This window comes from Trachemys scripta, chromosome 5 (assembly GCF_013100865.1).
Source record: "Trachemys scripta elegans isolate TJP31775 chromosome 5, CAS_Tse_1.0, whole genome shotgun sequence".
Lineage (NCBI taxonomy): Eukaryota > Metazoa > Chordata > Testudines > Emydidae > Trachemys > Trachemys scripta.
The window spans coordinates 21798775-21808555 of record NC_048302.1 but is presented as its reverse complement, the minus strand read 5'-3'; the positions used below and the strand labels follow the sequence as shown (position 1 = coordinate 21808555).

Sequence of the window (9781 nt, the reverse complement as noted above, 5' to 3'; positions counted from 1 at the left end):
TCCATCCACACCTAGCCTAATTCGACATGGCCATGTCGAATTTAGCGCTACTCCCCTCGTCGGGGAGGAGTACAGAAGTCGAATTAAAGAGACCTCTATGTCGAACTAAATACCTTCGCGGTGTGGACGGGTGCAGGGTTAATTCGATGTAACGGCGCTAACTTCGACATAAACGCCTAGTGTAGACCAGGCCTTAGACTACAGATATCTGAGGATTTGCAGGGCTCTAACAGCTCCACAGGTCACTGCGGAGAGGTGACCAGTGGTGCTGGAACAGGTTGGGGGCCTTGCCCATCCACTTTTCACAGGGGTGGACACCTCCCCCTTTCCGTCTTCTTCCCTCCCTCCCTCCCCCAGACCCCACCCTGGCCAGGGTGAGTGGGGGCCTTGGAGCCACAACCTGGCCATGATACAAGCTGGGTGGGCAGCTGTGGGGAGCTGTGGCAAACCCCGCACCTGCCCACGGGGGGTGAGTGGCTGAGAGGAGTCCCCGGCCATGTCCCTGCTCCCCAGGCTCCCCACCCGGCTGAGGGCAGGTGGAGGGTCCATGACGCCATGCTGGCTCGGGGGAGGAGGAGGTGCCTCGGAGCCTCAGCCCAGCTCCAGTAAGAGCTGTGTGGGCAGCTGTAAGGAACTGCGGTGTGGAGCCTCTACCTGCCCTGGGTGGGAGGATGTGGGGGACAGCGACATGGGCCAGGGACTGCTCGCCCCCCCCTCCCCCCCTATGGTATGTGGAGGGTCTGCCGCTGCTCCCCACAGCTGCCTGCCCGGCTCTTAGCATGGGAGTCTGAGTCCCTCCACCTGATCTGGTGAGTCTGTGCTACAGCAAAATTTGTATCTGTATCAGAGCTGCTCGCCACAAAAATAGTCCATGGATATGCAGATATAAAGCAGATACCCGTGGATTTGCAGGGCTCTACTTATTTTTCTGCAGGATCAGGGCCATAGGCCACCTCTGCAAACCCTTACTCATGCAAGTCCTCCTTATTCTTGTGCTCATGTTAGTTTTCTTATTACAGTGGTTTTCAACCACCTGTGGGCCGCACACCCCTGAGAGTCCACAGACTAAGATTTGCAAAGGAGTCTATACCTCCCTTTGAAATTTTTTAAGAGTCTGCAAATGAAAAAAGGTTGAAAACCACTCCCCTCTTAGAATCAATGGAGTGGTATATGTAGGGTGACCAGATGTCCTGATTTTATAGGACAGTCCCGATTTTTGGATCTTTTTCTTATATAGGCTCCTATTACTCCACACTTGCTATCTGGTCACCCTAGGTATATGTGAGTAAACATGACTCACGGGAGTCAGGTTTGTGGGACAGGGCTCGCCCATCTCTCTTAGTAAGAAAATTTGAAAAAAATAAATCCTCTTCATTAGATGACATGCTAACCACTCCAGCTTCCCTTTGAAAAAAACAACCCACACCTGTATTCCGACTTCAGCTCCCCCAGGGGTGTGAATCCACCCTAACTGGACTGACTTAAGAGTTACTCCAGCAGCCAGGCCTGACTTTCCATCCCTCTCACTAGCTCAGCCTCTGGGTGTGGGAGCCAGGGTTTTAAAAACAGCACTCTGAGGGGTGAGTCAATGAGGATCAGGTGCCCGTCCTGTACCCCATGAACTGCAAAATCAATCACAAAAGCCCGTAAATACCTAAAAAGGGGGCGGGGGCAGTGGAAGCCATTGGCTACACTACAGTGCATCAAAATGACTTCTCAGGCAGCGCTAGGGTGACCAGACAGCAAATGTGAAAAATTGAGATGGGGGTGGAGGGTAATAGGAGCCTATATAAGAAAAAGACCCAAAAATCAAGACTGTCCCTATAAAATCTGGACATCTGGTCACGTTAGGCAGCAGGTGAATGGACACACACCAGTGTGGGGCTGAATCCCTGGCTGGGCACCGCCTTGGGTCCTGGTCCCCTGGGTGTGTGCTTGGCTGCAAAGACAACAAAGAGTCTGGTGGCACCTTAAAGACTAACAGATTTATTTGGGCATAAGCTTTCGTGAGTAAAAACCTCACTTCTTTGGCTGCAAAGGAGGCTTGGAAACAAAGTAGGGTGACCAGATGTCCCGATTTTGGGGTCTTTTTCTTATATAGGCTCCCATTACCCCCACCCCCTGTCCCGATTTTTCACACTTGCTGTCTGCTTACCCTAAAACAAACATTTCCCCCCTCTTTGCCTCCCCGCTGACTCCGAGCCCAGCGAGGTGAGGTTGCCTAAATCCTCCCTGTCAATCCACTCCTGGCGCTGCGGCGCCCCACCCCTCCCCGCCGCCCCTTCGCACGCCTGGGCAGCCGGGGTGGGACCGGGCGCTGCAGCAGGGAGGTGGCAACACACACCGACGCGCTGGGAAGCGCCTCCCCTGATCCCTCCCCTGCTCCTCGTCCTCCCAGCACACACACACCCCACCGGCTGCCAATCCGTCCTCTGCTCGCTCACACGGCAACAACATGCCTGCCTGGGAAGCGGCGGCTCTCGCAGAGGAGCCGGGCTGGCTCCAGGAGGATTATTAGCCCTGAACCAAAGGGTGGGAGTGGGGGGGAGAAAGGAAAACCAGCAAGCAGAGGAGGAGGTGGGGGGCAAGGCAGAGACTCAGCCCTGCCACCCCCCGCTTTCTCCCCACCAGAAACCAAGCTCCCAGTGCGCTGGAGGAGCCCAGAGCGAGCAGCAGCCCAGCCAGGTAGTAAATACCCTTCATGCCCCACTCACGCCTCTGCCTTTGCGGTTTGCTCTGCTCCATGCCCCGGGGCTGGGATTAGCCTGGCAGGTGACACACGGTGCAGGGGGAGCCAGCCCAGGCCTCGGGGCTGCTGCTGGGCTCTTGACACAGGATTTGGGGAGGTGGCTTGTCTCTGCCCCAGGGTGTGGGGGCTGCGGTTGCATTTTGGGAGGGGGGCGTTGCATGAGGGTGTTGCCAGGGTGGGTGGCTGCAGAGGGAGGGGAAGCGGGGCATTGCTCCTGCAGGTAGATCCGGGGCCGGGCAGGCAGCAGGGCCAGCTGATTGGGAGCAGGAGGAGGGCAGCTTGGGCCGGTCGGGGCCCCGGTGCGCGGTTGCACTGAGCAGTAGTGGCAGGAGGCGGGGGTAGATCCGCGTTGCCCGTGCCGGGCGTTCGTGCTGATTCCGGGGATTTGCCAGAGCTTCGCTCCAGCAAGTCGGCAGCGGCGGCTGGGATTAGGAAGAGGACAAGTCGCTTTGTGGGGGGAGGAGGGTTGGCTCAAGGGCTCCTGTGGGTTGGCAGCGAGGGAGAGGAGGCAGGCTTTGCTCACTCACCGCTTTGCAGCACTTAAAGGGGACTCGGGACGCCTGCAGCCGGGGGAGGCAGGTTGCAAAATGTGGGAGCCATGGACTTGCCAACAATGCCACATGTCACCTCTTCTTTCCCCCTGGGCCACTGCTCCCTCACTAGCCATTCGCAAACAGCCAGCACCTAGCCACCCGCACCAGAGAGGGGCAGCGAGGGCATGTGACATTTGTGGAGGAGGCTCTGAGGAGAGGGAGAGAGATGGTGACATTACTAGGAATTGTTCATTTTGTGCTGACAATGTGCTCCGTGCTGCACAAGACCTGAAGATTCAGCATGGCTTTGACCTGAAGAGTGTCCTAACCCAAAGACAGAGCTAGACTAGACAGGAGGCTTTGGGAAATCCAGAGGACACTGCTTTTCCTCTGGTGCTGACAGAATTCCCACTGGTGTCAGTGGAATTATTCCTGACTCTCCCTGATGTGCGAATGAGAGGAGAGTAAGGATCTAAGTATGGCTTTTCATTCTGTCTTTTTTTGAAATGTTCATTCAGCTGGGGATTGCAGGAAGAAGGGGGTTGTTAGGAGAGATTTGAATGGGGAGGTTGTGGTGGCATCGGATGATGACGTGCAGCATTTCTAGGTGGCTCACCTTTGAGTCATGAGCTGAAGGATGTTACCTGTCCCTTTCTGAATCACATGAGATGCCTCACAGGGTGGAAGAAATGGGGATGTTGCTAATTATGGATCCGAAGAAGTGAGGTTTTTACTCACGAAAGCTTATGCCCAAATAAATCTGTTAGTCTTTAAGGTGCCACCAGACTCCTTGTTGTTTTTGTAGATACAGACTAACACGGCTACCCCCTGATACTAATTATGGAAGGGGCTTGTGAAAATCTCATGCTTTCCTTTAGTACATCCTCATGTCCTTTTCCCTAACTGTAAGCGCTGTCCTCAGGTGAATACACGCTTTGGCTTTCCCTGAGGAAAGGAAAGGTGCTGGGAGTTGTCTCACGGAGGAGTTGAGAACAGTTTTCCTTTCTGGTGAAGAAGTGAAACTCCTCAGAGGCCACAGCCATCATCCACACTTGACAGCTCTCTCCCTCCCTTCAGCTTGTCCCTGGGAGCCACAGTGGAGAAAGTAATCACTTCTTTCCACCAATTTCCCTTTTAGACATTTTCACAGCTGAATGTGTCTAGAAGGGAAACCTGAAAAAATTCTCCCTTTAAGAGCAGATTCTATGCTAGACATGTTTTTCCTTCTGGTTTATATTGCACTTGAAGTGTTAAAACTCTCTAGAGGCAGAAGGGGAAAGAGACTAGGAAGGTTTACTAGCTACTTCAAACAGTCCCTTTTGCTCGAACTTAAAAGGGGAGGGGGAAGGAACATGTTGCAAAATCAGTTAAAGATTATATAAAAGTGAAATATTAATGACCTGAAAATATTTAGACAGCAAAGACATTGCACCTAGTCATTTTGGAAGTTTTCCATCCTCTTTACAACTCCTTATGGTATATGTAACTATGACTCTGTAGCAAAATGCAATTAAAATTAAAGAGTGGCAGGATTTGTAATTATGTAGATAGAAGTATGCTCATGATGATAATGGATAATAATACATATGCATCTCTTGCATAGGAGTTGCTTTTACTCTTGTTCTTAAATGGTGCTGTTGGACAGAAGTCAGTAGCCTGACAAACTTTTAAATATTTTTTTAAGATATCAAAATGCCAGGGGGCTTGATTCAGTCCTGGGTTATACACCAGAGGAAGGCCTCGGGTGCTGGAATGTCCTCCAAGAGGGCCTATTATGGTGCTACAAGGTGCCTGTGGCAACTCTCACGCTGTGGTGGGTCTGCGAGTGGCTTGTACAGTTCCGAAAGTAGGTAGCCCTGCCAGGGAAGGTAGTGAGAGCATGGACACGCTGGCCTGCTCCCATTGAAGCCAATAGGAATTTGGAAAATCTTCGCTGGTTTCAATAGGAGTAGGATTGGGTTCTTACCTTATGTTTGGGATCAGTTGTGCAGTTCAACTAGGGCACCATTCCTAGGGAAACCTGCATGAGTATGGGGCCCACAAGATGGAATCCCTGTGTGGTACACAAAGCGCCTGTATAAGGCCCTCTTGATACACATGCTAAGATTGTATAGAGTGTCAAAGGTCCTGAATTCCCTTGCATGGTGCAGATCCTCAGTGTGGTAGTTTGGAGGTGAGCTGGAAGAAGGACCATGAGGTCAAAGACTATGCAGACATAGGGTTCTTCATATCCAGTAGAGGGGGTGTGGAGTGGAAATTCTGATATTCTTGTCTGCAGGTCACAGTAGAAGCTGAGGAGGGAGTGCATTACACCCCAAGGCCTGCCTACAGGTTTGGGAATGAATTCATCCTCCCCAACTCTTACTTAATGCCCTGCATAAGGCTTTGTTCAGCAGGGGTGATTTCCCCCTCAGAGTTCATTGTAGTGTGGTGGATAAGCAAGGCTAGAAATCTGATGGTACTTCAGTCTTCTCTGGCATTCTGTGTGTGAAGTGATAGAATATTCTACTGCAAATACATATGTCCTTGTTCCCCACTACAAGGGAAAAGAGACTCGGGATTGATAACTTGGGGTTCTGTTGCTAACTCTGCCATTCTCGTGCAAGTCACCTCGTCTTTCTAAGACTCAGTTTATCCATTTGTTAAAATAATACCTACATTGTGTGTTGTGAGACTGAACAGGTACTGCATAAAGGGAAGGTACAGTTTTTAAGTAATGTATTTTTGTTTCTCTTGCTATGATAGTTCTTTGTGGAACATAAGATTTTAAAACTTGTAATTGTGTTTGAAAACTTTTTTGCACAAGCATTTTATTATCCACACTCAAAACTCTGTGATATAGAAAGGGCTTTGTGTAAATTCTGTTGGACCCATTCCAGAAGTTCTTATTTAGTCCATACTTAGGTGAACTTCCCATGGGCATCAGTGGGGATTTTGTCTTAGTACAGACTTCAGAACTGGCTTTATTGTGAAAACATTGTCTTTGGTTTGTTTGTTTGTTTTTTGGTTGGTTGGTTGATTTGTTTTGCAGATTATTGTTAACTACAAACACAGGTCCCAATGCTGCAGTTCACTCCATTTGAGCAACTCCGTACACATGTATAGAATCTATTGATGTGATTGGGGCTTTGCATGGGTGGAACAGCCTGGCTGCGTGGGGTCTGTTGCAGGATCAGAACTATGAATGGTTTTTACGTTTTATAAATTGCAGTAAATAAATAAGTAGCACTGTAAGGTAATTCAGGTGCAGGCAGTGAGTGGTGCACACAAAATACGTTTCTCTGAAACTTATGTGTTAAAATATACTTACCTGTAGATGTTGAAAATTGTATCTGAATACACTCATGTGGAGGGACAGTACAGTGCAAGTGCTTAAACTTAAGTTGCAAAACTCCCAATGACTTAAATGGGACCAGGATTTTACCCTATAAGCCCATTAAAGGGGCTGTTCGCAGAGCATGAAGTTAAGTATGTGCATAAGTCTTGGCCGTTTCAAGGCCCAACTTTGTATCCTGCGGTATAATCATGTGTTGCCATCACATCCACTTCCTTTATTAGATTCATTTGGCAGTTTTCTACAATGGTAGTAAAATCTGCTTCATTTGCTTGCCTTTTAAAGTATGCATTTTGTAGTGATGATTTTAAAATCATCTTCTATTTATTGTGGGCTATGGCTTAAGGCTAAGATGCCATATTAATAAACTTAACCTGACTTTTGTAGTGAATTTTAGCTATTTCAGAATATTGGCTTTGTGACATGACATGTAAAATACAGCATTTATGAGCACTTAAAATAATATCCATAGTGTGATTTGCACTTGTATCATTTCATGTATGTCCGTACACTTCAGCAAGGATCTATAACTCTGGGATAATGGAAGTTACATCTATATAATATACATGCAATTGAATAAATAACAGTATAGTTATTCACTAGTTAAATTTATAGGTATTTTTATTTATAGCTTTTTCACTGGCGTTCTCTGTACTGCATGTCAGAGTGCATCATTTAGATAATATAAACTCACATACACTATGACAACTGTAGTTTGATTTCCCTGTTGGACAGTAACAAAATGCTTATGCTTTATACAGAAGGCCATTGCCTTTATCAGCACCATGATCTGTCCTGTCTAGGATAGTCATTTTGCAATAAAATCTGAGTTTAGGCTATGAGAAATAGGACTACAGGGAGATAGGAAGGCAGCATAATATATGCAAGGAAATCCTGATTTAAAAAAAAAAAGAGTGGAGGAAAGAATTTGCAAAAATATCTACATTGAAATCTCTGTTGTGTGTGCATTTTGTGAGTCTTTACAAAACATTATTCAGATGGAGAAACTGAATAATCTACCAATGTATAAGATCAGCTTCAGCACATATACAGTGTAGTTTGATTATAATTATGTATGCAAATGTATGGCAAAATATATCTTCAGAATTTTGTACTTCCTACATTTCTGCAGTCGGGTCAGATTCATAATATGTGTGGGAATGTAGCAACACCCCCAAATAGGGAAGATTCCAGCATCAATAACATATCTAAAGTACCAAATTATATATCTAAGTTACATACATGACTCCCATTACCACAGTATCTGAGAACTTCACAATCTTTAATATGTTTATCTTCACAAATATCCAAGAGAGTTTTTTTTGAAAGTTTGAGCCAAAACATCTGTCATTTTTTTAGAATGAAGGAAGTGGAGAGGGAAAAATCACTTGTCCATTGTTGTTGTTGTTTTATTTATTTATTTTAAAGATAACTTAACTTTATAAAGCTCCAGCATATCAATAACAGAAAGTTGAAATCTAGCAGAGCGGCTGTTCCTTTGTCAAAAGTGGACCTATTGGTGGTCTGTTGAAAACTGGATGTGATTTGTCAAATTACTACATACTGGGTTTTGTAATGCAGTCTTTTAATTGTGCCAACATTATACTGGTTCTGTGTGTGTGTGTACCTTCAGAAAGTATAATGGCAGTGTTGTGTCTTTATGAATATTGAAGTTGTATGGGTCGTACTTTGCATGGTGACATCATTTGGCCAGATCCTCAGCTGGTTTAAATCAGTGTAACTCCATTGACTTCAGTGGAATTATGCAGTTTTCACTATCTGAGGATCTGGCCTTACCTATCTATCTTTTTATAAGGTTGCTCATCGGTGTAGTATCTGAACACCCTTTGTAATATCTCTTTCATCCAGTTTGCAGGCAGGAATGAGCCTAAGGTTACTGTTTGTTTATGTATTTATTTATTTAAATATAAAGTGTACTTGATTCATTCCATGTACATCTTTTATATGTAAAAAATATAAATATGTCCTACATGTTAAATATTAGAACGCATTTAAAAAAGAATAAGGCAGATACATTGCATAGTTAACATGTAAACAAGAAAGCAAACAAATCCTGTGTTACAACGTATGCGTTGCACCCTGTAACATAAAACATTTTAACCACAGCCCCTTTGGCCTAGTTCTGTTCACAGTGACATAAATCGCAAAACTTCTGTTCACATGAACTAGAGCAGCATCAGGCCTTCTACTGACAAGAGATAGGTACTTATCACAACTCCAGTCTTGATGTTCCTGTTGTGTCGTTCTCCCACTCTGCTCTCTGTGCCTTTTCCCGTGGTACCTCTCCTAGTCGTGGAACCCCCTCTTGATTTCAATCTGCCATATTGCTGTGACGTATCAGAATTTCTTTAACTAGAAAAAGTCTGCTATTATGTGATCTACTTCAGCTAGCATAGTGAAGGTGAGATTTGGGCGAGTGTGTGGTTAAATCAGTGCGACATGTTTTCCCCGCCTAGCTGCAGTAGTGCGGTTTAAACCATATTTTAATCTGACACAGAAAGTTTTGTATAGTGACACTGACCGGTGCTCATGTCACCTTGTAACAGTGTTCAGTCCAAATGGCCCCTAAAGTCTCAGTTCCTACAAAAACAAAACCATGTCCTCTGTTAATCACACTGTATTTTGCAGCCACCTGTTAAAGCAAGAATAGCAATAGCAATCCCTTTGGTGGCCATTATTAACCCGTTTCATTGTAGCTTAACTGTAAAAAGAGAGCAATCTTTTTTGTATAAAACGCTAGGCGAATTCTTGATGATGAACTGGACATAGTGTGTCATGTATACAATAGAAATGGCATGCTGATACTGTCAGCCTCCCCTCCTCCCTCCCCAGAATGCCATTATATTTATTAATCACCACCATTCATATGTCCGTAGTGTGTCTAAGGGTAATAACATGTATTGAGGCAATTTTTCCCAAATCATGTGGGACAATATGAAGGCTTTAGATAACATTTTAACGGAGATAATGGAAACGTGCATGTGCCAGTGCGCTAATGATATTTAAGGTGTTCAGAAATGCTGGGTAAACTGGGATATAGAGGCCCTTTTGATAGCGTGTGGTGTTGATGCTGCTGGTGGAATGAACTGCCTGATAGAGCCATGGAGAAGATGGAATGGCTTTGTCTGTCTTTTGCTTACAGTG

At 45.9% G+C, this 9781-nt stretch overlaps 1 protein-coding gene across 3 annotated transcripts in view; it reads left to right on the top strand.

Moving 5' to 3' along the window:
* The first annotated feature begins 2408 nt into the window (after positions 1 to 2408).
* CCSER1 (coiled-coil serine rich protein 1) overlaps positions 2409 to 9781 on the top strand; it is a 1080955-nt gene continuing 1073582 nt past the window's right edge. For all 3 annotated transcript variants that reach the window (XM_034771263.1, XM_034771265.1, XM_034771264.1), the window contains exon 1: positions 2409 to 2685. The gene's annotated coding sequence lies outside the window, so the exon portion shown is untranslated. The remainder of the gene's footprint in view (positions 2686 to 9781) is intronic.